Below are 23,018 nucleotides of genomic sequence, written 5' to 3'. Positions count from 1 at the left end.
TGAACGCAGGGCCCAATGCTGAAAGATGTGATGGGTATGGTTTGACAGAACAAGAGGGAAGAAGAGCTGATATCACTTCAAAATGAAGAAAAGACGCGGAAAGGAAGCATGCAGATGGGTGAGTGCTGGGAGATCCTGGCTAGGGGCTAACACGCAGGAAGAGAGCTGCTGGGGTGTGAGCCCGGTCAAGCAATGAGGGCTTGGTGGGAAATTTCCCTTTCCTAATAAGCAGTGTGGCGAGCCACCGTGGATTCTTGAACAGAGGAAAACAGTGTTTAATGGAGACAATTCTAGCAGCTGTGTGGAGGGCAGAGGCAGGCAGGGAAGCCAGCGAGAGCCTTGTGCTAAGCAGGCAAGCATAGAGATGGAAATGAAACTCAGAGGCGCCCATTCTGAGGAAGAACTGGCAAAGTGTGGCTGGACTGGAAGTGGCTGCTTTGGAGAGGGAGCCAGGGGGAGTGGCTGCCAGGACAGTGTGCCTTTGCAAACAGCAGAACCGCTAGGGAGTGTGTGGCCATTGAAACAGAGCAGGGAGGAGAATGCCGGGTCTTTTTTCTCTTTTACAATTTTTCAGTTCACGGATAATGTGCCAGGGGAGATTTTTTATAAAGCGCTGGAGGTATGGTATAATCACATGCTGGAAATGCAGATTTCAGAGCCCTCAAAATCAGTTTGTAACTGAAACCATGTGAGAAAATGAGACCCCTAAGGAACAGGGAGGGGGAGGGGGAGCTGAGCAAATGGGAAATGGGAACTAGATTGCGCCTTGAGAAAACGATGGATGGAGAGCCAGGAGGTATTGCTGGCTTCTGCTTCCTTGATCCCATGATCCCACCTAACCACTGGGGGCTGGTTAGCTCTTTCCTGCGGGCACTACCCTGGGCAGGCTAGGATGTTTGTCTGCATCCTAACCTCTCTCTGCTAGACTGTTAGTCCTCTCCCTCTCTCTGAGTTGTGACAACCAAAAAACGCCTCCAAATATTGCCAAATGGACCCCAGCTAAGAGCTACTGGCGGAGAGGCGATTATGGCTTTCAATTGTACCCGGCACTGTTCTGAGCGCTTCTGAGGTATTCATTTATTTAATTCTCAAAACAGCATGTTGAAGCAGCTGTGGCTGTTATTATTCCCCGTTATTCCAAAAGGAGGTAACCAAGAACCAGAGGTTAGGAGCCCTTCTAAGTTCCAAATACCAAGATCCGGCAATGCCAGGCAGTTTGTCTCCACCGCCCATGGTTTGCTCTGGTTTGGTTTAGTTTGTTTTGTTTTGGTGTTGCTGTTTGTTTTTAAAACAAAAAGCTCTACTGCCTTTTCTGTGAAGGTAGGGATCCTCTGTGAAGACAGGACTCCCTAGAACCAGGCTGAGTCGAGGGTACTAGGTAGATGGGTGAGATCCCAGAATCATGTCTGAGGAACTGGGACAGCAGGGTCCTATGGAGGAAACGAGGACTCCAGAAAGAAACTGAATTGTGGTTTGTATCAGTGGGTCTCAGGGGAGAGTGAGAGGAGCTGTAATCTAGGGAAGGTCCCCGCCTGGAAAGCTGTAAGGAAGAGTAACACCAACAGAGAGAGGACACCTCCTAGCCTGCAATGGGCTGGTATGCAAAGGAAGTGTGAAGGAACTCACAAACTGAAAATATTGACTATCTTCTTTGAGGTCAGAAAACAAAATAAGGAACAACACTGTTGACCATTTCATCTGAATAACTAAATAAATAACCACTCTATTAAGATCAGACAAAGTCCTTCCCTCCGGGCAAGCTGGGCCATCCACTTAGGATGAAAAATCTAAGAACAGTTATTTCCCCAGCATGAGGAGTTGTGTGCATAAAATTACAGTGCTAAGAGCATTTATTTCATCAATCCACAAAATCTTCAAGAAACAGGAATCTGGGGGAATGGAGCCCAAGTGTGGCTGGGAGTCATAGGAACTCAGAGACTATCCTCCTCCACCACAGACATGGCAAGTGTGGACACAGGTGATGCCTGACTAGTCCACACCAGGGCAAGGAGCAGGTCAAGAAGGTCCGAAAAATCGTTTTCAAGTCTGATTGTGTGTCTGAACTGGTACATACACGGAGAGCACACATGCCGGTATCATGGAGCTTAACGAGCAGGCTGTACAGTTTCCCATATCCTGCAAAGAAAGGGCCTTTCATTCATATCTTCATGGTCTTTATCTTTATACACACACACACTCACACACGCACACTCACACACATGCACACTCTCACGCATGCACATACTCACATGCACGCTCTCACACATGAACACACACATACACACTCTCACACATGCACACACGCAAGCACACACACATGCACTCTCTCACACATGCACTCTCTCACATGCACACACTCACACATGCACACACTCAGGCATGCACACTCTAACATGCATGCTCTCACACATGAACACACCATACACACTCTCACATGCACACTCTCACACATGCACACACACAAGCACACACTCACACATGCACTCTCTCACATGCACACACTCACACATGCACACTCTCACACATGCACACACACAAGCACACACTCACACATGCACTCTCTCTCACATGCACACACTCACACATGCACACTCTCACACATGCACACACACTCACACATGCACACACTCACACATGCACTCTCTCTCACATGCACACACTCACACATGCATAAAACAGGCTCCTTCACAGAGAGCTACAGGGAAGAAGCCTTCATTTAAACATTGACCTCCCGCCGCATCTGTGCTGGAGCCCAGAAGCAGGAAGGAAGCAGGCAGGTAGTAACAACGAGGCTCCTCTTGACTCTGTGCCCTCCTCGCTCCCATTCCTATTCTGGATACAAAGGGAAATCTGGACTCAGTGCCTTAAACATCTGTTCTCCAGTAGAAAGAGAAAGGTTGAAGGATTCAATCAAGTCTAATATTTCCCGCCAGCCTCTGGTTATTAAACTCAGATTGTAACTAACTACACTCATTTTGTATAGAATAAGCCCTGAATTGCTTGTGTTCTCTAGCAGGTGCCCTGCCTGATACAAATAACCTAAAACAAAGCATTAATTCAAAAATCGCGTTACCGTGTGCCTTTTGAATATTTGACATTCTGTGATTTAGAAAATGATCATCTCTGATCTCTTTCTAAAATGTCTGTTTGCCACCATTTACAGGCAGAAATAAGACAAAGGGATTTACACCTACCAGACCTCCGCTCTGGAGAAGACTGTCCTGGATTGTCCCAGTGACGGCAACACCCAAGAAAGCCGGGAGGGTGCTGGCAGCAGGCAGGCTGGCTGACCTCCACAAAGAGGTTGCAAAACCTCCCTGGAGTCCAGACTGAGCTTCCCAGGGTGGCAGAGCAGCTGTCGCATGCTGATTCTCCCCCAGAAGTGTGCCAGTCTTGCCACTGACTTGGGGGCTGGGGGAGGACTGAGCAGCAGGAAAACGACACGGTCCCTCCCTGGGGATCACAGCTGGCCAGGCGTTCTAGCCGCGTGGGTCTCCTCCAGATGTCTAGAGGGGAACCATTTCCTGACAGTTCAATCACCCTGCATCCTCTTGGATCTCCCTTCCTCTTATTTTTTCTCTCCCCTTCCCTAATTTTTTCCACCTTACCACAAGAAGGGCCAAAAAGCAAAAGAACCTATCACTCTAACCAACCCTCTCTTTCCTTATTTCTGACACTGTCTAGTAATTCAAGACACCAAGGCCTCAAATCTCTTTGCATAGGCCATCCCCCATTCCCAGATACTCCCATCACCACCTGACACGATGGAGTTCCGTGGCTTTGCCGTCTCTGTCACAAGCAAGAACACACATCGATATAGAGAAAGAAAAGAAAATGCAAAACACCTCTAAGAGCTATTACTCCTTTTTCTTGCCCTACTGAGAGCTCTAGTCTCTTACTCACAGGAGGTGGACAAGACAGGCAACCATGCTGAGTTTCAGGTGTGTAACCTGACCTCGTCTAACCTTCGCCTAACCTGCTTTGGCTAGAAGCCAACAAAGCAGATTCCCTACCCAATGTCACTCACAGGCCCAAAAAAAAAAGCAGATTTAAGAGTCCAAACTCAAGTTCCTTTGGCATCAAGTCCCTGCTCCTGGCTCGAAAGAAGGCTGTCTCTGGGGATTGGTACAGTAACCATCTTGCAGTCTAGATCCCAGCTTCTAAGATTCCAGGTTTGCCTAGCCAGGAAAGCTGCAGCAGTCCCAGTCTGCAAACCCCACAGACATGGAGTAAGACAGTCCTGGGAAGGCACAGGCTGGCCCAGCAGAAGAGAGGCATGCCATCTCCCCCTCCCCATTAGAAGGCAGCCTGGATCTCAAAGGTGTCTGAACTGCATATCGAGCTTAGGGAGGGAAAGAAGAGCCTACTGGAAATTTTAAAATTCCTCTCTCTGGGGTTCCAATGGTGAATGAATCTTCATCTGTGACAAGAATTTGCTCTCGAGGCCTCAGGCAAGAAGCACAAGGATGCACACTGACACCAGGAAGAGACTAGGTCAAGCCAATATTCTGTTTATTCCCATATTATCTGAACCATGTGAGCCCCTCCCAAAATCCTTCCTCCCAGCGCCCTGTGCAGCTCTGTTGGCCCACTCACCCTCCTCCAGGGTTGGCCTCCACACCTTCCAATACACTGTCTTCTCCAGATATGTCTGCCTGGTCCTCCAGCTCTTGGAAGATAATTATTAACCCCGGCCACCCTGCCCCAAGAAAGCCACTGTCATAGGTACTCCACAAAGGAACCCACAGGCTTCTTAGTTCTAAAAAAAAAAAAAAAAAAAAAAAAAGCCGTGGTCCCAAGGAAAACTGTCCCTCAAAACCATCCTCACTTTCTCAACCCACATAACCAGATGCATAGCTACCAGGTGTGCTCTGGGCTCATGTTCTAGAACCATACTGGCAATGAAACTCAGGGATTCCAAATCCCTTAATGTTCCAGCCGGAGAGAAGTCTGAGCCTGGTGCGAAAGTGGCTTCTTCTGGAAAAACGATCCAGAACATTCATTTTAGGAGTTGCTGATCAACTGGACGTGTGACTCACAGGTAGTGGTAGAAGTGAGAGGTGCCAGAGTGGGGTAGGTCGGGGGATGGTGGAGTAGCCCATGTAGGCAGTATGCTAAGCTGCCCCATGGCTGTGCTGCTGGCTAGCAGCACACCCCCCCTCCTATTCCGGGAGCTCAGCCTTCTCTTCAGAGAGAGCGCAGTGCTTCAGCTGTCCCAGGTCACTACAGCCTGGACTGTTAGGAGAGGGTGAGCTACAATGCCCATCACCCCAGGAGTAGAACCAGTCTGATACTAGGTGCTCTGGAAGCTTCAGCGACTTAACTCTGCCGCCCCCAGCCACCCTGTTGTTCCTGCTAAGAGGCAGCATAGGGGAAGCCAGACCTGACTGCCCTTATTTCCCCTTGATGTCGTAGGTCACTTTCCCTGAAGCCCCCCAAACCCATCTTCCTAGCAAAGTCCTGGATCCCCCAGGATCTCGTCCTCAGAATCTTGCCATTTTGATAGCTGCCATGCCCTGGGCTCTTCAAGGTGTTGATAACTGACTGACTGGCTCCACAGATTCTCAGGTAGCCATTTATGCTAATGAGTTCGTAATTTCCAGTCACCCCCTTTTTTTAGAAAGGGGACAAGCTGGCCTTTGGATATGTTTTCTCTGTCCTATGCAATATTCTCCAGTGACTTCCTCTGGCCCTGCCGTGACCATTTGTTTGCTAAGACATTTTAACATCTGTCACTAAGACCTGAAGCTGTTTATTATTTTCTCTGAAATGAATGTTTCAAAATTCTTTCTAATATTAAATTGGTGGTTTTTGTTCCCAAACTCAAACTAGAATCTAAATTACCATCACACACAAACACGAGGCATCATTATATATCAATAACCAGTTCTCAATTTTATTTCTGTTTTAATTTTATTATGTTTTATTTATTTAACTTTTCAGAGGACAACTTGTATGAGGTTAGTTCTATTCTTCTGCCTTACAGATCGTAAGGCTTGAACTCAGCACACCAGGCTTAGCAGTGAGTGCCTTTACCCACTGAAACCATATCACCTGTTCCCAGTTATATTTTTTTATGATTTTGGTCATGAGCCTAGTCTTTAATGGCTGAGCCATCGCTTCAGCCCAACCCCGGTTATATTTCTAAGAAATTAACAATAGTGTATTTCATACCCTTGCTCTGTGGAGACAGATTTTGCCTTTATTTAGCTGCTAACATATTTTTTTTTATTTCCTAATTATTTTTTCTGAATATGAAAATAACAATCCTATATTGTGGAAATTTTGTAGAATAAAGAAAAACATGAAGAGGTAAAATAATTATCTAGTTCCTAACCCTTTATGTCTTTTAGATTTTCAATTCCATTTTCGAAATTTCTATTTATCTATGTGTACTGCAGGGACTCTTGCATGTGGAGGTCCGAGGACAGTCTGCTAGAATAAGTTCTCTCCTTCCACCATGTGGGTCCTGGGGTTTGAACTCTAATCCCCAGGTTTGGCAGCAAATGCCTTTATCTGCTGGGCTGCCTCACTTGCCCAGTCCTTGTACCCTTTATCTGGAATGCTAAACTTGTCTTTGCAGGTTTTATGGCCTTCAGCATTTCTGACTACGTCCACCAGCCCTCTGATGTGGCTTTTCTTCTGACAGTAAGTTCTCTGTGCTCCTGAGTGGACACCACCATGCACGCTGATCTATGGTGACGAAGGGCTCTCCTAAACTAGCCGCAGGCACGGGCAAAGCAGAGGGAGCTCAGCTGTGAGAATGGAAGGAGCTGGGCGTGAAATCCGGTCCCTCCTCCTCCTTGGCTACGCAGCCTTCACAAACGTGATTTCATCCCTCGCTTTCCTCATCGGTAAAATGGAAATAGTAGCTAATGTTCAGGACTCCTTGTAAATAAAAAACATAATGTGCAGAAAAAGACATTTATAAGAAATTTATAAGAAGCTGCAAATCCTAAAGAAAAGCAGAAGTAAATCCTGCGGCTCTCTCTACCCAGTGTGCTTCGTCTTCTCCAGAACTTCACTCTCAGAAAAACCTGCCTTTCTATCACTTTCTTTTAAGCCTTCTTATAGTTATTCATTTTATTTTACATTAGATAAGTTCATAGTGAATTTGTCCAAGGTTTAATTCAACCTTTAAATCCTCACTTAATGGGTCCCTATTTGTGACTCTCTTCTACATTTTTCTGCACTAAAAACACATCTTCCAAATATTATAACAAACATGTCACCTTGTGCTCTTGTTTTATCTTTCCAGGTATAATTTGACGAAAGCCTCATAAAAGTCAACACTGGATTAGATCTGGAAGCCTGTGGAATCTAACAGCACCTACAGACTTCATCTATGAGACAATTGAGCATCACCCCTCCGTCCCCCAAACTGGCTCCGATTAGAGTGGTACCAGGTGAGGAGCAGAGGTGGCCATGGTCACTAGGGCTCATGGAAGACTCGCTCTCACCCAGGCCTGCTCGAAGTGAAATAAGCAGAATTGCTGATGAACCAGAATGAAAGACAGAGAATCCAGCACTGCAGAAAAGTGAGGCCGTCTTCCTCGGCAGCCTGGCAGTCTGAATCCTCAGGTCTTGCTCTCACCCTCTGCTTTCGGAATGTGCAATAAGAAAGGATGATGGCGCTCATGGCCAAGAACGTCAGAAGCCCAAAGGTGACACAAGTGCTGGAGGCGGGGACACAGCACACTTCAGCCCCTGCTCATCTCCACGACTGCCCTGGGCATGTCCTCTGGCTGATGCGCACACTGGGAGAAAGGAGTCCGCAAACACCCAAACAAACCCTGACCATGTTTAAAGCCCATGGTGCATCTCCTTCCCTCTTTCCTCTGTCTCGTTATGTAGGATTGAGCACACACTATGTACCTCCTATGTCTGGGACTACAAGTCGCCAAGAAATGTTTACTGCAAAGCTGTGGAGAAGAGAACTTAGTGGGTGTCTCCAGCCTGACTCCTGGACCCCGAGCCTGGCTCTCTCACTTATGCTAAGCAGGCTTTTAACTTCTCTAGGTGTCTAAGTAGCCTAATCTGTAAGATGCAGACACAATACTCATTTCGCATCCCTCCTGGGGTTGTTGGAAGGTTTACATCAGATGATGTAAAGCCCCCACGACATGCCAGCAACATTGGCCGATGTGCGCAGAGCCAACCCTATGTTAGGCCCACACAGGGACACAGACTGGGTGTTGTTTCTGCCCTTCAGAAGGTGACAGGCATGGGGTGCAGACACAGCACAATACCTGAGTGGGGACTGTGGAACCCAAAGGGCATGGGAGTGGAGCAGGAAGACCTGGAGCAGAGGGTCCTGGAAGGCAGATCATGAAGATGGACTAGGCATAAGGCATGCGAGGTGAGACGGGGGACACCATACACAGAGTGACAAGCTGGGAGGCAAGGCTGCCTTTCAGACTATCCTCGGCTTCTGTCACCAATGCCATCTCTGCTCTTCTTGGATCATGTAAAGATGAAAGATAAGCCTGGGGAAAAAGTTCCATACATAAAGCTGGAAAGATTAGTCTTGCCCTTCTTTCTGACAAGCATTTATCTAGTTTTCTAGATAAATACTGTGAAAGAGAACCTGGGAAGAAGACGCCGACCAAAGATTAAGAAGCTCGGGTCACAATGCCTGGGTGTCGCTGCTCTGTGTTCGGAATGTCAGTTTCTTCCCCAGCGCAGCTTTTCTCCACTGCTGAATGTGTTCTGTTCTCTAGTCCACCGGGAGTGGATGTAACACATGGAATGCCCCAGGGTGCATCAAAAACTCAGAGCAGGACACAGTTCTTAATAATGATATTGCCATGTATAGATATTGAGCCTACGGTTTGAAAGGATTTTTACATTTTTCTCATTTGATCTATGATACAATTCCATGCCCTAAAGATGTCATTTTACAGACACAGCAGCAAGTTTTGTGAGGTTGCAAAGCTTGCCAGAATCACACACACCAGCCTGGTTGGGCCCAGTGGGACCTGGTCTCAATAATAAAATTTACACTTGTGGCAGGAGCCAACATGGAAGTGATATCCCCGCCTGTCATTCTCTGGTTCTAACTTGAATCTCCACTAAAAGTAGAAGTTTGACATGGGCTTCAGAATAGAAAGATGTACATGAAAATGGACAATCTTTAATATGTCCACGATTAAAGGAGCAGGAGAAGAGGACGACTCCACGCTGGGAAAACTGAAGTCTTCAAGTCAGAATACAGTTTATTTACAGAACGGAAAGAGACTAAAATCGGTCTGCCCAACCCTATCTGTACACGAAAGAAAACAGTGCGCTGACTGACCACACCGTGAATGTCTCACTTTCATCCTTATCAAATTAAATTAAGGTCCAGAAATTGGCTACTTTGGAGGAATGCTTGTTCACATTTTAAAAACAACTTTGCCTTTTGCCAAGAGTGAAGCCTAAAGACAGAAATTCTAAAAGAGATTTGCTTCCGCTGGAATGTCAAAGTCCATCATGGTAGAGGTTTGGGGTGGTAGCTCAGCTATGTGCTTACCTCTCAGTTGCAGGGAGCTGAGTTCGAATTCCTAGCACCCACAGAAACCTGTAATCACACAATTACGGGTGGAGACGGGAGGATCCTAGAGCCTGCAGGGCAGCCAGTCTGGCTGAGTCTGTGAGCTGCAGGGTCAGTGAGAGATCCTGTCTAAACAGTAAGGTGCAGAGTGACTACGGACATTCTGACCGCCACAGGCGTGTGTACACACACATGAACACACACGCACATACACACACACACACATACAGAGTCTGTCATGCCAATGAGTTAGTCTGTATGCCACATGGTCCTGTATCATTACGCAGCAGAAGCTGTCTGTAATTTAAGTGCCAGGGGTTAGTTAAACTCAGGAGACGCAATTTGGAAATTTGGCTGCAGCTTACATCTGGGTATCCCCTAGCTCTCTAATCCTCATTTTGTTTGTCTAAGGAGCCCAAATAATAACATTGGCCTTAGAACGAGGATTAAATGAGATGAGCCAGGCCCACAGAACCCATGACATTATGGGCACACCACGAGTATCTTTGGCCAACTCAAGACCCCAGCTTCACAGGGGGTTATCTCAAGAGAAGATATGGAAAGACACTGTGTGACTGTCATATTCAGGCAGACAGCTGAAATTCTCAATCTGTCATTCCTCTGCAAACACCCTAACATTTCTAGCTACCTAATTCCAGAACCTTCTCCGTCCTTTTCCTTTAGCATCTGTCTCAATAACATCAAGGCAATCTCCATCACTATCATAGGCTCCCTGCTATAGTCACGGAAAGATCACTCGTGAATCTCAGTGTCAGCCTTCATCCTGAAGCCAAAGAATCTTCGTAAACAGGTACAGGATAAAGAGGAGAGGCTGTAGGCTTGAGTGACAATGATCCCATAGGTTCTAGAAACTCCAGGGTTGGAAAAGGTGACAGTGTTGGTGACAACAATGAAAACCCCTGAAGAAGTTTGTTCCCAGGGCCGTCTCAGAAAGAGTGAGGCAAACTGAAAAGGAGTCTGGGGTCAAACAACTCAAGAAAGTTTATTTCTTCTAAGGGAGACCAAGAAAGGCTTCATGGTGGATACTCCCTTTGAGGTAGAGCTGGAGGAAGGATTTAAAGAACACAGTTAGACTTGGCATGGCTTTTGAAAGCATCTGGACTATATCCCAGCGAAGTGAGGGGGTGGGGGAGGGGGCTCATCCCTTCAGCATTGAAGAGGGGGGTTGGGGAAGGGGTGCATCCCTTTAGCATTGAAGTGGGGAGCTGGGTGAGGGACTCATCCCTTCAGCATAAGCTGTATCTAACTAAGCACGATTTTGTACACTCAGCTTCAGCCCATCCCACCTAAAGCAGCTGGATGTACTTAGACGGCAAAGAAACAACACAGAGCAGATGTCGGCTCATCGCCGCCATCAGCAATGCCATCTTTACCACCTTTTCCAAGTGCTAGCCATGCACAAATATCCCTGTCCTGAACACCGAGGACACAAAGTGACATCGAACACAAATCCCCTGTCATCATGGCGTAGGCAGTAGGCAGGGGAACAACATCTCACAAACAAAATTAATTTCATTTCCCCACATCAGCTCTACGTGTTCCCTTCGTCAAACACCCGAATGGGCCACCCAATCAAGGAATCTCACAAATGTGCACATGTATTTACCTAGGGTAGTTTTTCTGAACCCCACCTTGGAAAAAGTTAGGATTTTGATAGGGACAAAATCTTCAAAGTACTGACATTTTCTCTATGCCCCCAGAAAGTTGTGAGCATTCCTGTGGTCTGCAATAAGGTGGCAAGAGCCGCAAACCACGAGCATCCAATTTGGCCCTACAGAACTCACAGGAAGGAGACCTTGAACCACATAGTAGCCAATGCCTGGACTAGGGCTGCAGTGTCTTCAGGTTCAGGATGCTCTGCCTATGAAAGGCCATCCGGCAGATATTTTGAAATTCGGACTTTGATTGGTTTTCCCCTAAATATTTCGTGTCCCCTGAATACCAGTAGCGTTCCAATCTTTCTTCTCTCCTCCCCTGTGGCTATTAGCAGATGTCCAAAAGAGAACAATGGTTTGTCTTTGAAAAGAAAACAGACCCATAAATCTGGATTCTGTTCTTGCCACTGTGCATTTAGCTTCACATTTATTTAAGAACAGGGAAGGGAGGAAGCCGAAAAGGAAGGATGCAAGAAAACTATTAGCCCAGCTAGCCTAATAATCGGTGATTAAAGTTACAGTCAGAAAAGAGCGACGTCTTAATGCCTCCTACCCTCTGCCTTCCCTCCGTGCCTTTAATATCCCAGTTCAGGCACAGGGAGGGAGGGCCACGGGGCCTAGTGAATTCCAACTGCTCGGGATAATTGCACCATTCAGGGCCCTCACCAGTCAATCAGGGGCTGCTTACCCAGCCCCATTTATTAATAGTTTTCCTGCATGTACAGTGGCACAAAGGAGTAAAATGAGGCTTTCTCTGAAACAAGAAATGGGGCACCCTCATACCATCTCAGTGGAGCAGAGGATGCTAGCAGAACCAAAGGCGGCTCACCCTACTTCATAGCCGCACCTGTCCCAGGGCATCAGGAAAAGCATCTGCCCTGTGCTTCCTAACCTGAAACGCCAGGCCTGTGTTGGTGTCGGGAGAGCTCAGTCCTGGGGTCACTGGAGCACTGCCCTTAATCGAACCAAGGTTTCTCCCTCTGTGAGCACTCTGTACATTAAATCACTTCAGATCCCAGACTCCGGGACCCTCTCCCGGTCACACAACAGGGTCTAACTGTATAATTAAAATGCTAGATTGTGTCATGAGAAGAGATGTCTTGTCAGTCATCAAATATGGCCCCTCATGCAGCCTTAATAGGGCACATCTCTGTCACAAGTTTGAGGCCAGCCTATGCTACACAGTGAGTGTGAGGCCGTCCTGGACTACACAGTGGGAGTACATATAAAATAAAACAAAATAAAATGGCAACATATTAGAGTCCCCTAAGAGGCATTTAAGAATAGCTACTGCTTGAATTCTGAGATATGTTTATGCATGCGTGTGTGTGTGTGTGTGTGTGTGTGCATGTGTGCATGTGTGCATGTACTCTTGGGTGTATATAGAAGTGAGGGAACAATTTCAGATGTCATTTCTCATACATGGTTCATCCTGTTTTTCAAGGAAAGGTCTTTATAAGGCTGGCCAGTGAGCCTCAGGACTTCACTTGTCTGTGTCTCCCCGGTGCTGGAATTACAAGCACACACTGACATTTCCAGCTGTGTTTTTATTCCTTGAGCTCTGGGGCTCGAGCTCAGGATCTCAGACTTTGGCGGCTGAGCCATCTCCCCGGCCCCTCCCTGAGAGTTTTTAACTTAACAGTGTAGGGTTGGACCTGTGCATCCTTTTGGGATGTTGGGCTTTTAAAACTTGCTTTCTTTTACACTCTGCTGCTGAACCGAGGTGAAGGGGAGCTGCATTGCACCATTGCCTTAGAGAAAACCAAGACCCCGAGTCAAAGCTCTGCACACAGTCATGAAGCAAAGAGCAGCACATATCCTAATGCAAGCTTCCACGCCCCGAGACCACCTCCCTTCCATCACCAATTGATAATGGAAACGGAACCTTACAAACATTCTTGACACATAAAGGGAGCCCTGAGTTCTGAAGACTTGGCCTACAGTGAGCGCCCATCACTGGCTAACTCAAGGGACACCCATTCCGAGGTGACCAGTGCAGAAGAGCTGCCCAGGCGGTAAGGCACAAAAATAAGATTCAGTGGGCAGACCCATGGTTTCCCCCATGTTGCTAACCTTGGGACCGCATTCGTGTTTTAAAATGCTAATTGGTTGTGGGAGATGGACATGAAACAAACACATGGGTACCTACCAGCATCATGTGTGTGTCGTCTCCCGTACCCCCATAGCATGCACACACACACACACACACAAATCATATACATCACTGTATGTGAATTTCATCATTTAGCGTATTGCACATTTGATGCATTTGGTTATTTGGGCTGCTATCCAGAATAGGTAAAGTCACTGCACAAGCATTAAATGTACATAGGTATGTGGAGTGGGGTTGGGGGAGGGGTGTGAGCGCATTCTGATCTCTGACCCAGATGCCGTAGGGGTGTGAATAGACCATGGCATCCGAGAGTGGGAGCCTTGCTTTAGAAAGTCTGGTCGCTTTCACAGAGAATGAGCTGTGGGAGGAAGGATTAAATACACCACGTAAACCATAGGAATAGTTCCCCCCATTATGTTAATAATGTAACACTTTTAAACAACATTATTTCACGAAAGTCCTGCAACTCCAAAGAAACCAGACCTAATTTCCTAAGATAACACAACCAGTCAAAGTCATGAGCAAGTCTACATAAAGACAAAGGAGAATTTGAAAACTTGATATTTCTTTCTGAAAGAGACATAGATTATGAATTATGAATGGTGAGCCAGTGAACAGAGACCCAGAAGAGAATGTGAACTGGGGGAAAGGGACAGAGTAAAGGAATCAGACACACATTGTCCTCATCACTCTGTCCTCGGGCGATCCCCTCTCCCTTAAACACCCATCCCCAGGAGAGAACAAGGTAGACCATTCCACAGGTCCAGCCTGGACTCCGCTCTGCTCCTCTTCCCGTGCCCAGGGAAGGGCAGCTTTATTACTTCCCTACTGCCCTGCCCCTCCAGTCACCTTAGAACACATGCCCTTTAAGTCAGCCCATTTATCCACCCCGTATCTTCATGCCCACAGAACTCTTTATAGGCAATGGACATTTTAAAAGTTTCCAAGCTGAAAGCTAATCCTGGTGGCAACTGTCTGTAGCACCCGCCATTCGGGAGGTTAAAGGGGGAAGATCATGAGTTGAAAGCTAGGGTAGGCTACAAAATGAGTTCAAGGCCAGCCTAAGTATGTGGTCTCAAAAGAAGTGGGTTTTTTAAGGGTAAGGGAGATAGGGGATGTCTACAGTGATAATTGTACTTCCCTCGCATACACAATGCCCTAGGTTCAATTCCCAATACTGAAAAGATAAAAATAAAATCTTCAGATAGAGCTTCATAATAAGCTTGTCCTAATAAAATGAATACACTTCACCAAATACAGAGATTGGGTGAGAGTAAGAAAGGTAGCAGAATGTGGAACACACAAGCTGATGAAAAATAATTTAGGAATCATCCATTCAAAGTCATCTTCCTTTTAAGCACCCATGCTACATCTTAAGCAAGAGGTGACCAAGATGTCTCCCGTAGTTCCTACACCCAGGCATCAAACAGAGCAAAAATTTCTACAGTATCAGGATACTCCAGTAAATGTGTTGTGAGGTTCCTGGGAATAACGGGCCCCTCTGTTCTCATTGCCCTTCCGTTAGAGAAAGCAGCTAGTGGGTGAATGGTGCAGCCTTCTACCTCACTACTCGAGAAACGCATGGGGCCGGTCCGGTCCTTCATTCCAAGTAGCCTGGCCTGGGCTGGGATCCAGCTCTCTCCTTGGACACAAATCAGCTAACAGCTGTCCCTTTCTTTGTAATGGCCATCAATAAAGTTAGTTGCAATCCAGTGGTCTAAAATGAAAACTCCATTATTTGCTCATTCTAGAGGCAGGACTAACAAATCGGGTGAGGAGTCATTAACTATAGACTCACCAAAGCAGAAATGCTCCAGAGAGCCTCAGCCCTCGCTCTCCCCTGGTCACTTGTGATCAGAGAGTCGTAGCCGGAGAAGCAGCACACTCCTGTGCTGGTTGGCAGGGATGCAAGACACAGAGGATCTGTGTCCACACCAGTGGTCCTACACTGACGCGTGCTCCTTAAATGACCTTTCCCGCCTCGCCTCCAAAACTCCTGCTTATCCTTCAGGAAAGATTTCAACTGTAAACCCTTCCATGAATCCCTCACGCTTCACCCCAGCCCACTCTCGCCTTTAAAGGTCTTAAGCGTTTGATGGTTTCTCTCCTCATGCTGTGTCCTTCGAGAACTCCAGGATGTAGGTTATCGGCTATGAGAGGCCGCAGAGCTGATTCCTTCGAACAGCTTGATTCATATTGGCTTTTTATCAAGTGTTTATTGAATAAGTGAATAAGAGCAAAAATCTTGAAGATAAATTAAATTAAAAGTCAACAGCAGTATGAGGGAGAAGGGAGAAATGATCGTTAATAAAATATAAACTAAGAAGTGGAGAGAATGAGAAGACAACCCTGACCAGGAAACATACACAACAAGAGGCAAAAAGGTCTACATGGACAGAACTATAAACAAAAAAATATAAGAAGCAGGTAAAATTAAACATATAGTTGTTTTCTTATTAAATAAAAAAAGCAAAGATGCTGTAGGGCCAGAAAAGTAGAGAGAGATTCAATATTCACCATGATGGCGTTCAGATGTACAGATGGTATGGCCCTAAGCCTGTCATACAAGAACTCTGACGTGATAAACTCAGAATATCAGGCCTCTCCCACAGACCTATTGAGCAGAGTGTGTATTTTAATAGCACCCCCTGTGACTTCTAGATGCAGTAAAGTCTGAGAAGTAATGATGGAGCTATCTGAAGTCCACAGACAACCGCCACCTCTTCTGCAATCAATGATGTATTGCAGGAAGCATTAGTAACAAAAAGCTATGTAACCTTCGGGAAATCACTTCCTCAGATCCCAACTTCTTCATCTATTAAATAAGAAGGCCGGAGTAGATGACTACTTAGCTTCAAGCTCTTGATTCCGTCTCGGAGCCTACCCGCACCCCATTCTATACCATCAAACAAAAAAACAGCAAACAGCATCAGTGACCCATAAATAGTGTGCGTCCTCTCCCTGCACACTCTCCTGAGGTTTTCCAGGTTTCTGTCATATGCCTGTCTCCGCACTGAGTACAAACGCTTCCAAGATGAAAATACACAACTCTCCCTGCCCTTGAAGAGCTTGTGGACTTCTTAGAAAAGGAACAGGGCAGAGGTGCCTTCCGAGCCTCAAATGCGTGCTAGTAAACACAGAAGGGACAAACAATCACAGTGCTTGGGGCCGCTGTGGAAACTGCTCAAGGGGACAGCACAAACATTAGGTTTCTCCCTGCCAGCCTCAGCTGATGGGGACTTGAAAGTGACAAGACGGAAATAAGATACTAGAACACAAAGCAAAGAAGAACGGCCCTGGAACGCACACCTCTCTGGTCTACAAACCTCGCAAAGTTCATCTGCCCAGTGGATGGGAGGAACAGTCACAGACAGGCAGCTTGCATTACATCTAATTGCATCCAGACCTCAGGAACCCACCTCCTCTGAGTTCTGCGTGCTCCCTCTACTGACTGCATTCTGTTCTTCTCATCTTCCCATCTGGAAGATAATGCCAATTCAACCACTAATCTCCTCTCCCTGGAGCTTTCCTCCACGGTTATGAAGAGGAGAGGCGCTTTAATAAACGTAAACAATTCATTATGCCAGCAACTCTTCTGATCTGTATTTGTTTATAGGGGAGCAGTGCAGTAGCACCCAGTCCTGGGTAGGGTCATGGAGATTGAAAATGGAGTTCACTGAAAGGAAGTAACTCTTCAAGAGAATGTAAAATGGCAAGGAAAAAGGGGGCTATCTTAACTTCTGCAGCCTCTACTCTTGACCCCCATCAAGACACCCGAGATGAGCTGGAGGTCATTTCCCAGCTTCTTTGTTAAAGACAGAGGCCCCTCATTTGGAACACCTGCTTACAATCTACACAACGGCCAGGTCAGCCCTGGATTCCTTTTCTTTTCCAGTTCTAGATGTTAATTTGAGGTCAGGGCTTCTTCCCGTCCAACTTCCTTTCCCCACTTCCTTCAGTGTTTCATAGTCCATGAGCATTAACTAAATGTTTGCAGTAGCTTGTAATACTGGTGAAGATATTACCTTCATTTGGTTCTTGAAGAGCACATTAGAGGGAAGAAATCCTGTCCCTGGACTCATCCTAGCCATACAGCAGATGGAAAGACCCTTCAAAGGTGATGTTGTGCCCCAGGATCCACTCGGTCCTGCTCCTCCCATCATGCAGTAGTCACTTGGTCCTCTAGCTCTTCGTCTGTCGACCTCTGTCCCTGTGTTTCTCTCTAAGGTGGCCATGACCCTCCCCATACCTGGTTGGATGGCGTTGAAAGTCTGACAAAATGGCCAGAGTTCTAAAACCATCTTCCTGGAGATGAAAGAGGAGCCCAGGGATACAGTCCCCTGCTGTTCACCCTCCCTCCAGAAGAAGCCGCTCTTCCTAGCCAGTCTTTGCAAACCCAGTACCTGGTATGTAAAGTCTCGACTAAAGGAATTCTCTCTCCTCCACCTCCTCCTCCCCTGTCACTTTCACTCCTTACTTTTCCTGCCTACCTACATCCACCCCTGACAAAGATCACACAGCCAAGAATCTGCACATGGGCAAGCTTCCTAGAGAGGGAACCAACAAGAGAGAGAAATTAGACCAATCAGCGGCACGCCCTGCTTCTTTCCCTGCACATTGGCATCTGCCATGCCCTTCTGTTCCCTGGCCCATCATGCACCACCATACCTGGAACCCAGAACTAGAACCACAAGTGGTTCTACTCCTGTTCAAGCCACATCCTTAGTCTTGCGTTCCTGAGAAGTCGCCATGTCCTATTAATTTTTCCTTAGTTACCAATCACGGGCTCTTTGATTGCAAGTCAATTTGTCCTTCTTCGCAACAGCAGTGTCACTACTTCCCATGCCACCCGTGACACAAGGGTGATGCCAAAAGGCAAGAAGACAAAGAAGAACCCAATCAGCTCTTTATGATGGGAAGGGAAGAGATCCAGAACAATGACCCCAGGAAGACCCAGAATGTCATTGAACCACAGTCATGGGCACTGCTCACAATGATGGGACTCACAGCTTCCTCACCAGAGTTCCCAAAATGGCTTTGAGTTCCTAGTAACCTCGGGCCACCTGTGGCAGTGCTTCCTTGACCCCTAGCGAGTCTTTGCCACCTCTCAATTCTCTCTAGCTTTCTCTTCCTCAACACTCCACCCTTTTAACCTCTTCTCCTTTGCCTAGTACCTGGGCCAGGGCCAGGGCCAACAGTGACAGTTTGGAACTTGACTTCACCTTATTGACGGGCATGATGAAGGAATTGGCTGTGACCCTGCCCAAACCCCCTATTGATCTTATCACCAGGGAACATTCCCAAGACCTACTCCTTGTCAGAGCACTGCCACAGGCAACCAGGATGCCAAAGAAGCCGTGTGCCCCGCCGACACCCGCCTCTCGTTGTCCGTCCGTGCATCCGAACTCTCGGCATTGAGCTCACGTCCTCACCCTTTCCTCTCTTCTATTTTGAAGTGAAATTAAGAGTTCATCCCCGCCCCCACTTGGGAGGATGAGACATAGATAGGGAACCAGCTCAGGTGTCTCTAAGGTGAGCACACACCAGATAACCTCAGCTATTTGTAGACGTGATGAGAACAGGGTTCAGACTGGGATCCCACCCTCTCCCTCGCATTACACCATGGTTACAGATTAGTGTTTCAGCAATGAGAGCTCAGAGAACAAGGCCTAGGGGAGAGGAACAGTAGATTTAGAAAGCATCCTTATCCATCTTTAACTGGACAATAAAGAACTATCGCCTACTGTCATTTGGAGTGACTGCCAAGGACTTTCCACTACTTCCCATGCAACCCTTTAGTATTTTTAGATTGTTTTTAAAGGATGATTATTTTTTGAAATGACTTGGTGGAGGGGGGGATGTATTTGGAGGAGGACTATTGAATGTCCATGGCTCAGCTCCATACTTTTGAAGACCTTTTCCCAACCTCACTCCCGCCTGAGACTATCTTTGGAGTTTGGAAGGTATGTGGTCAGTGTGGAAAGGTGATGAGCAGCCAGACCCCCATCTTGGCCCTCAAGCCCGGGATGATCTGATTTTCTCAAGAGTTGTCTTGGCTCGCCTGAGTGGCCAGCAGAAGGGCTGTTAGCTAAGCTGCTTCCATTGCTCCTGCTCTTTCTCTTGTCAAATGCTGCCCAACAGATTGGGCATAGTTCACATATTGTTATATTTTTATAGATGTATTATATATGTGATACATATTTCACATGTAGAACCATCTCAAATATTGCTAAAACGGATGACAGGATAAAAATTAAAATATCAAACCTATTTTTGCAGGTACAGGACAAACACATGCGAGCAGCACATCTCTTTGTTTAACACAAAGACTCACGTGTCGGGTTCTGCACCCCTTCCACATGCACGGCGCTTTAGAACTCTGCAAGATAGCCATTTTGCGAGAGTGTGGAAGTAACAGTTTGCTTGGAGGATGTGTGGGTATAAATAGATGTGTGGACAGAAGGAGAAATTTACAGCTCGGGAAGAACAGCTCACGGGGAAAGATACAATAGAAAAGCAGAATGTTGACAGGATCCCTTCTTTTCCAGCTTAAGGATGAAGTCTTCAGCCTGCAGAATCCAGGTGTTCTAAGACCAGCAGGTCCCCCTCTGCACCTGCCCCTCTGCAATAGGGCTCCCGGGGTCTGTGGGCCTAGTGTCAACCCTCTCTTCAGACACCAAATAGCTTTCAGGGCAATAGCCCTAGTAATCCCAACCATTATGCATGCATGTATGTATGTATTTATGTATTTATGCATTTATTTATTTTTCCAGAGCATGTAAAGGTAAAGACAGGAGATAGAAAAAACAGAAATGAAGATGGCAAGGAAAAAGACTCAGCTCGGAGAAAAATATCTAGATGCCCATCAAGGTTTAACATTAGCTCTGGTTGAATAAAATGCTGTTTAAGTAAGCAAAGCATACAGGTCCTGGCTGGCTGTGTCTACATAGAGACATACACCCCTTACGCCCTCCAACATCTTGTGTGCCTGCATACTCCCACCCCAACCACCTTCCCAGAAAAAAACAAAAAACAAAAACAAAAACCTGTTTGATGACAGAAGGAAAAGAAATAACCTGGAGATTCCCTTCTTTGTCATAGAAGTCTTTTTCCCCCAAACAACATTATTTTGATAGCATGCTATTTTTTTTCTTCCAGAAAAAAAAAAAAAACCACCATCTGGGGCACTGGAAAAGACAGACAAAAACGAAGCATCCCTACCCCAGGTGAGGAGAAAGAATAAAACAGAATGTGCCCTACCTTGGTTTGTAGAAGCCAAACCTCTAAGCGGACAGATTAAGGGAGAGAGCATGTTGGGAATATCCAGGGTCCTCTTCTCGCTTGCATATCCACATAAGAAAGACGGAGGATAAAGGAACGGAAGAGATTTAAAATCCAATGTAGCGTAAATTTGCTTTTAATCTTGTGTCTTGAAGAGATGCAAATTCAAAGAAAAAAAATTAATGCAAAGGGGAATCTCAGGGTGTGGAAAGCAGCTCACAATGCAGAATCCAGAGTCATTATTCCATGTGCATGTGAGGTTAGTGGCCCGAATATATATATTTAAGGAGTCTTCTGGCAATTACGATTTTTTTTTTTAATTTTTGGAGCTTTAGTAGAGGAGTCTCTGTGTGAAGAAGCTCGGGGTCGGCTCCGTCCCTCCGTGGAGCATGGTCATTCCCAAAGCGTCCCCTTCCTAAGGGGGAAAAAGAGGAGGTCAGGGTTTGATTCGCGTGTCCCCCGGAGGGTGAGCAAAATGCATGCCGGAAAAATATATATGTATATATCAAGTCGTTATAAGAAAAGGGGGGAGGAAACCCTGCATTTCCCACAGAGTGCACGCGAGAGGAATTGAAAACAGCTGGCACCCATCTATAAATAATTCAGAAAAGGTCTGCCTATACCATTCCTGGGACAGGCATGGGTGAGAGGTGGGGAAAGCCAACCTGAATGGAAGAGAGGGAAAGGGGGAAGTGGGAAGCAAGGAGGAAGGCAGGGAGAGGAGGCTCCACACAGCAGTTCACACTCACACACTCGCGCGCGCGCACACGCACACCATCCCTACTTAACTCGCCAGCGAGTGCGGCCCCCAGCCCCATCTGCAATGCTGCTGACATGTCTGGCTCGCTCTCTTCATCTCCTCCGGCTGGAGAGCCTCCTCCCACCCCGGGCTCGTGCTCAATGGGTTCTGATTGTGCACCGGCCGCACACTGGGCATTTCTTGGAAGGGGCACACTGACACGCGCGTACACACGCCCCCGACGCGCACGCGCCCCCGCGCGCACTCACACTCACCCCCGCGCACACTCACGCCGCCGCCGCGCTGATGTGCAGCGCACCGGGCTGCACCTGCAGCCAGTGGATTGGACTGGAGGGTCGCAGCGCGTGGCTCCCGCCGCGGGCACCGCTGCCCAGCCTCTCCACTAGAAGGGATTAACCCCTCAGAAAGATCAAAGGCAGTCCTACCTCCCTTCTCTCTTCCCCAAAATATCCTTTTGTTAAAAAAAAAAAAATAGCCCTATCCAAATTACCAAGTGCCGGGTGCTGCTGGATTGAAAAGCTGTACCCAACACCAGGTTGGTTAACGGTGCCAAGGTTTCGAACCTTTATCTGCCTGATTTCCCCAAATCTCCAAAATTGAGACTCCAAAGCGAGCATTTACGTACCGGCTCTGAGCGCCTCCGCGGTGGCAGTGTCCGGAGAGGCGAGGCGGGTGTTGAGGTTTAAGGGGTTCCCTTTCCTGCAAGGCAGGATGGATGGATCAGTCTCCGGGGTTGGGAAGTTCACTAGGACTCTTTGCAGAGCCGAAGGAAATGCATTCGGACGCCAGCCCCGCTGAATGCCGAGGATGGAGAGGCAGCCTGACCCGAGGAGCGCTTCTCCATAGAGCCAAGCCCTGAGATTTCCTAGAGGTGAAGGAGTCCAAGGAAGTGGTGCTGGAAAGGGGGTGGGGGAGGACCTTCCTTTCTCAAAAAAGAGAAGAGGGGGGTGGAGAGGCAGGAGAGCCCAGATTCCAGTTGGTGATGATGGGAGCCGGGGGAGGGGAAGCGGGCGGGGGCAAGTCAAACGTTCGGCAGAAGGAGAGGAAAAGCAGGGGAGGAGGGGGAGAGTAAGAAAAATGGGTATTAATCACCGGCGACGCTGGGAGGGCGGGGACATCAAAGGTCTTGGTCTTGATTTGGGTCTCACACTCAGGAACGTGCCACACAGGCGCGCGCTCGCGCGCGCACACAAACACACACACACACACACACACACCCTACCTCTCACACTCAGGCTCAGGAGGAGAAACCTAAGAGGCAGGGTGTGTGTGCACGCGCGTCCTCTTGCTCACCACCCCCCACCCCTCCCCACCCCCAAACCCCCTCCATCACCCCCTCACTCCTACTGCTAAGACTCTCTTGGCTGAGGCTGCTTCTCACGTCATGAGCTGGGGGAAGTGGGGTAGCAAGGGGGTGGGAAAAGCTTATCCCGAGTCCGTGGCGCCTCCTCCTGGCCGCGACGAGGAATAGCAGCGATGTAGGGCGGCTTAGGGGTGAGGGGACAAGGTGGCCCCCATGGACCACCTCTCAGAGCTGCGCAAAAAGCTCAAAGGCCGCACCGCAGACGGACATTGAACACCCTCCCCCCCCGCCCCCCAGTGACCTGCGGTCTGGGTGCTGGGCGTAACTAGAAGGCTGAATTCTTGCCTTCAGGG

At 47.6% G+C, this 23,018-nt stretch overlaps 1 protein-coding gene across 2 annotated transcripts in view; it reads right to left on the bottom strand.

The window, feature by feature from the left end:
* The window catches only part of Grin2b (glutamate ionotropic receptor NMDA type subunit 2B), a 464,983-nt gene extending 442,761 nt beyond the window's left edge, over positions 1–22,222 (bottom strand). The window contains exons 1-2 of one of the 2 annotated variants that reach the window (XM_057756416.1): positions 21,988–22,222; positions 20,582–21,017 (exon numbers count right to left, since the gene is read on the bottom strand). The gene's annotated coding sequence lies outside the window, so the exon portion shown is untranslated. Of the gene's footprint in view, positions 1–20,581; positions 21,018–21,852; positions 21,922–21,987 lie in introns of those variants that run through there. The other variant, XM_057756490.1, reaches the window with a different exon arrangement.
* Positions 22,223–23,018: the final 796 nt, after the last annotated feature.

The sequence above is a fragment of the Chionomys nivalis genome, chromosome 1, assembly GCF_950005125.1.
Source record: "Chionomys nivalis chromosome 1, mChiNiv1.1, whole genome shotgun sequence".
Classification (NCBI taxonomy): domain Eukaryota; kingdom Metazoa; phylum Chordata; class Mammalia; order Rodentia; family Cricetidae; genus Chionomys; species Chionomys nivalis.
This window is presented reverse-complemented; position numbering and strand designations above follow the sequence as displayed.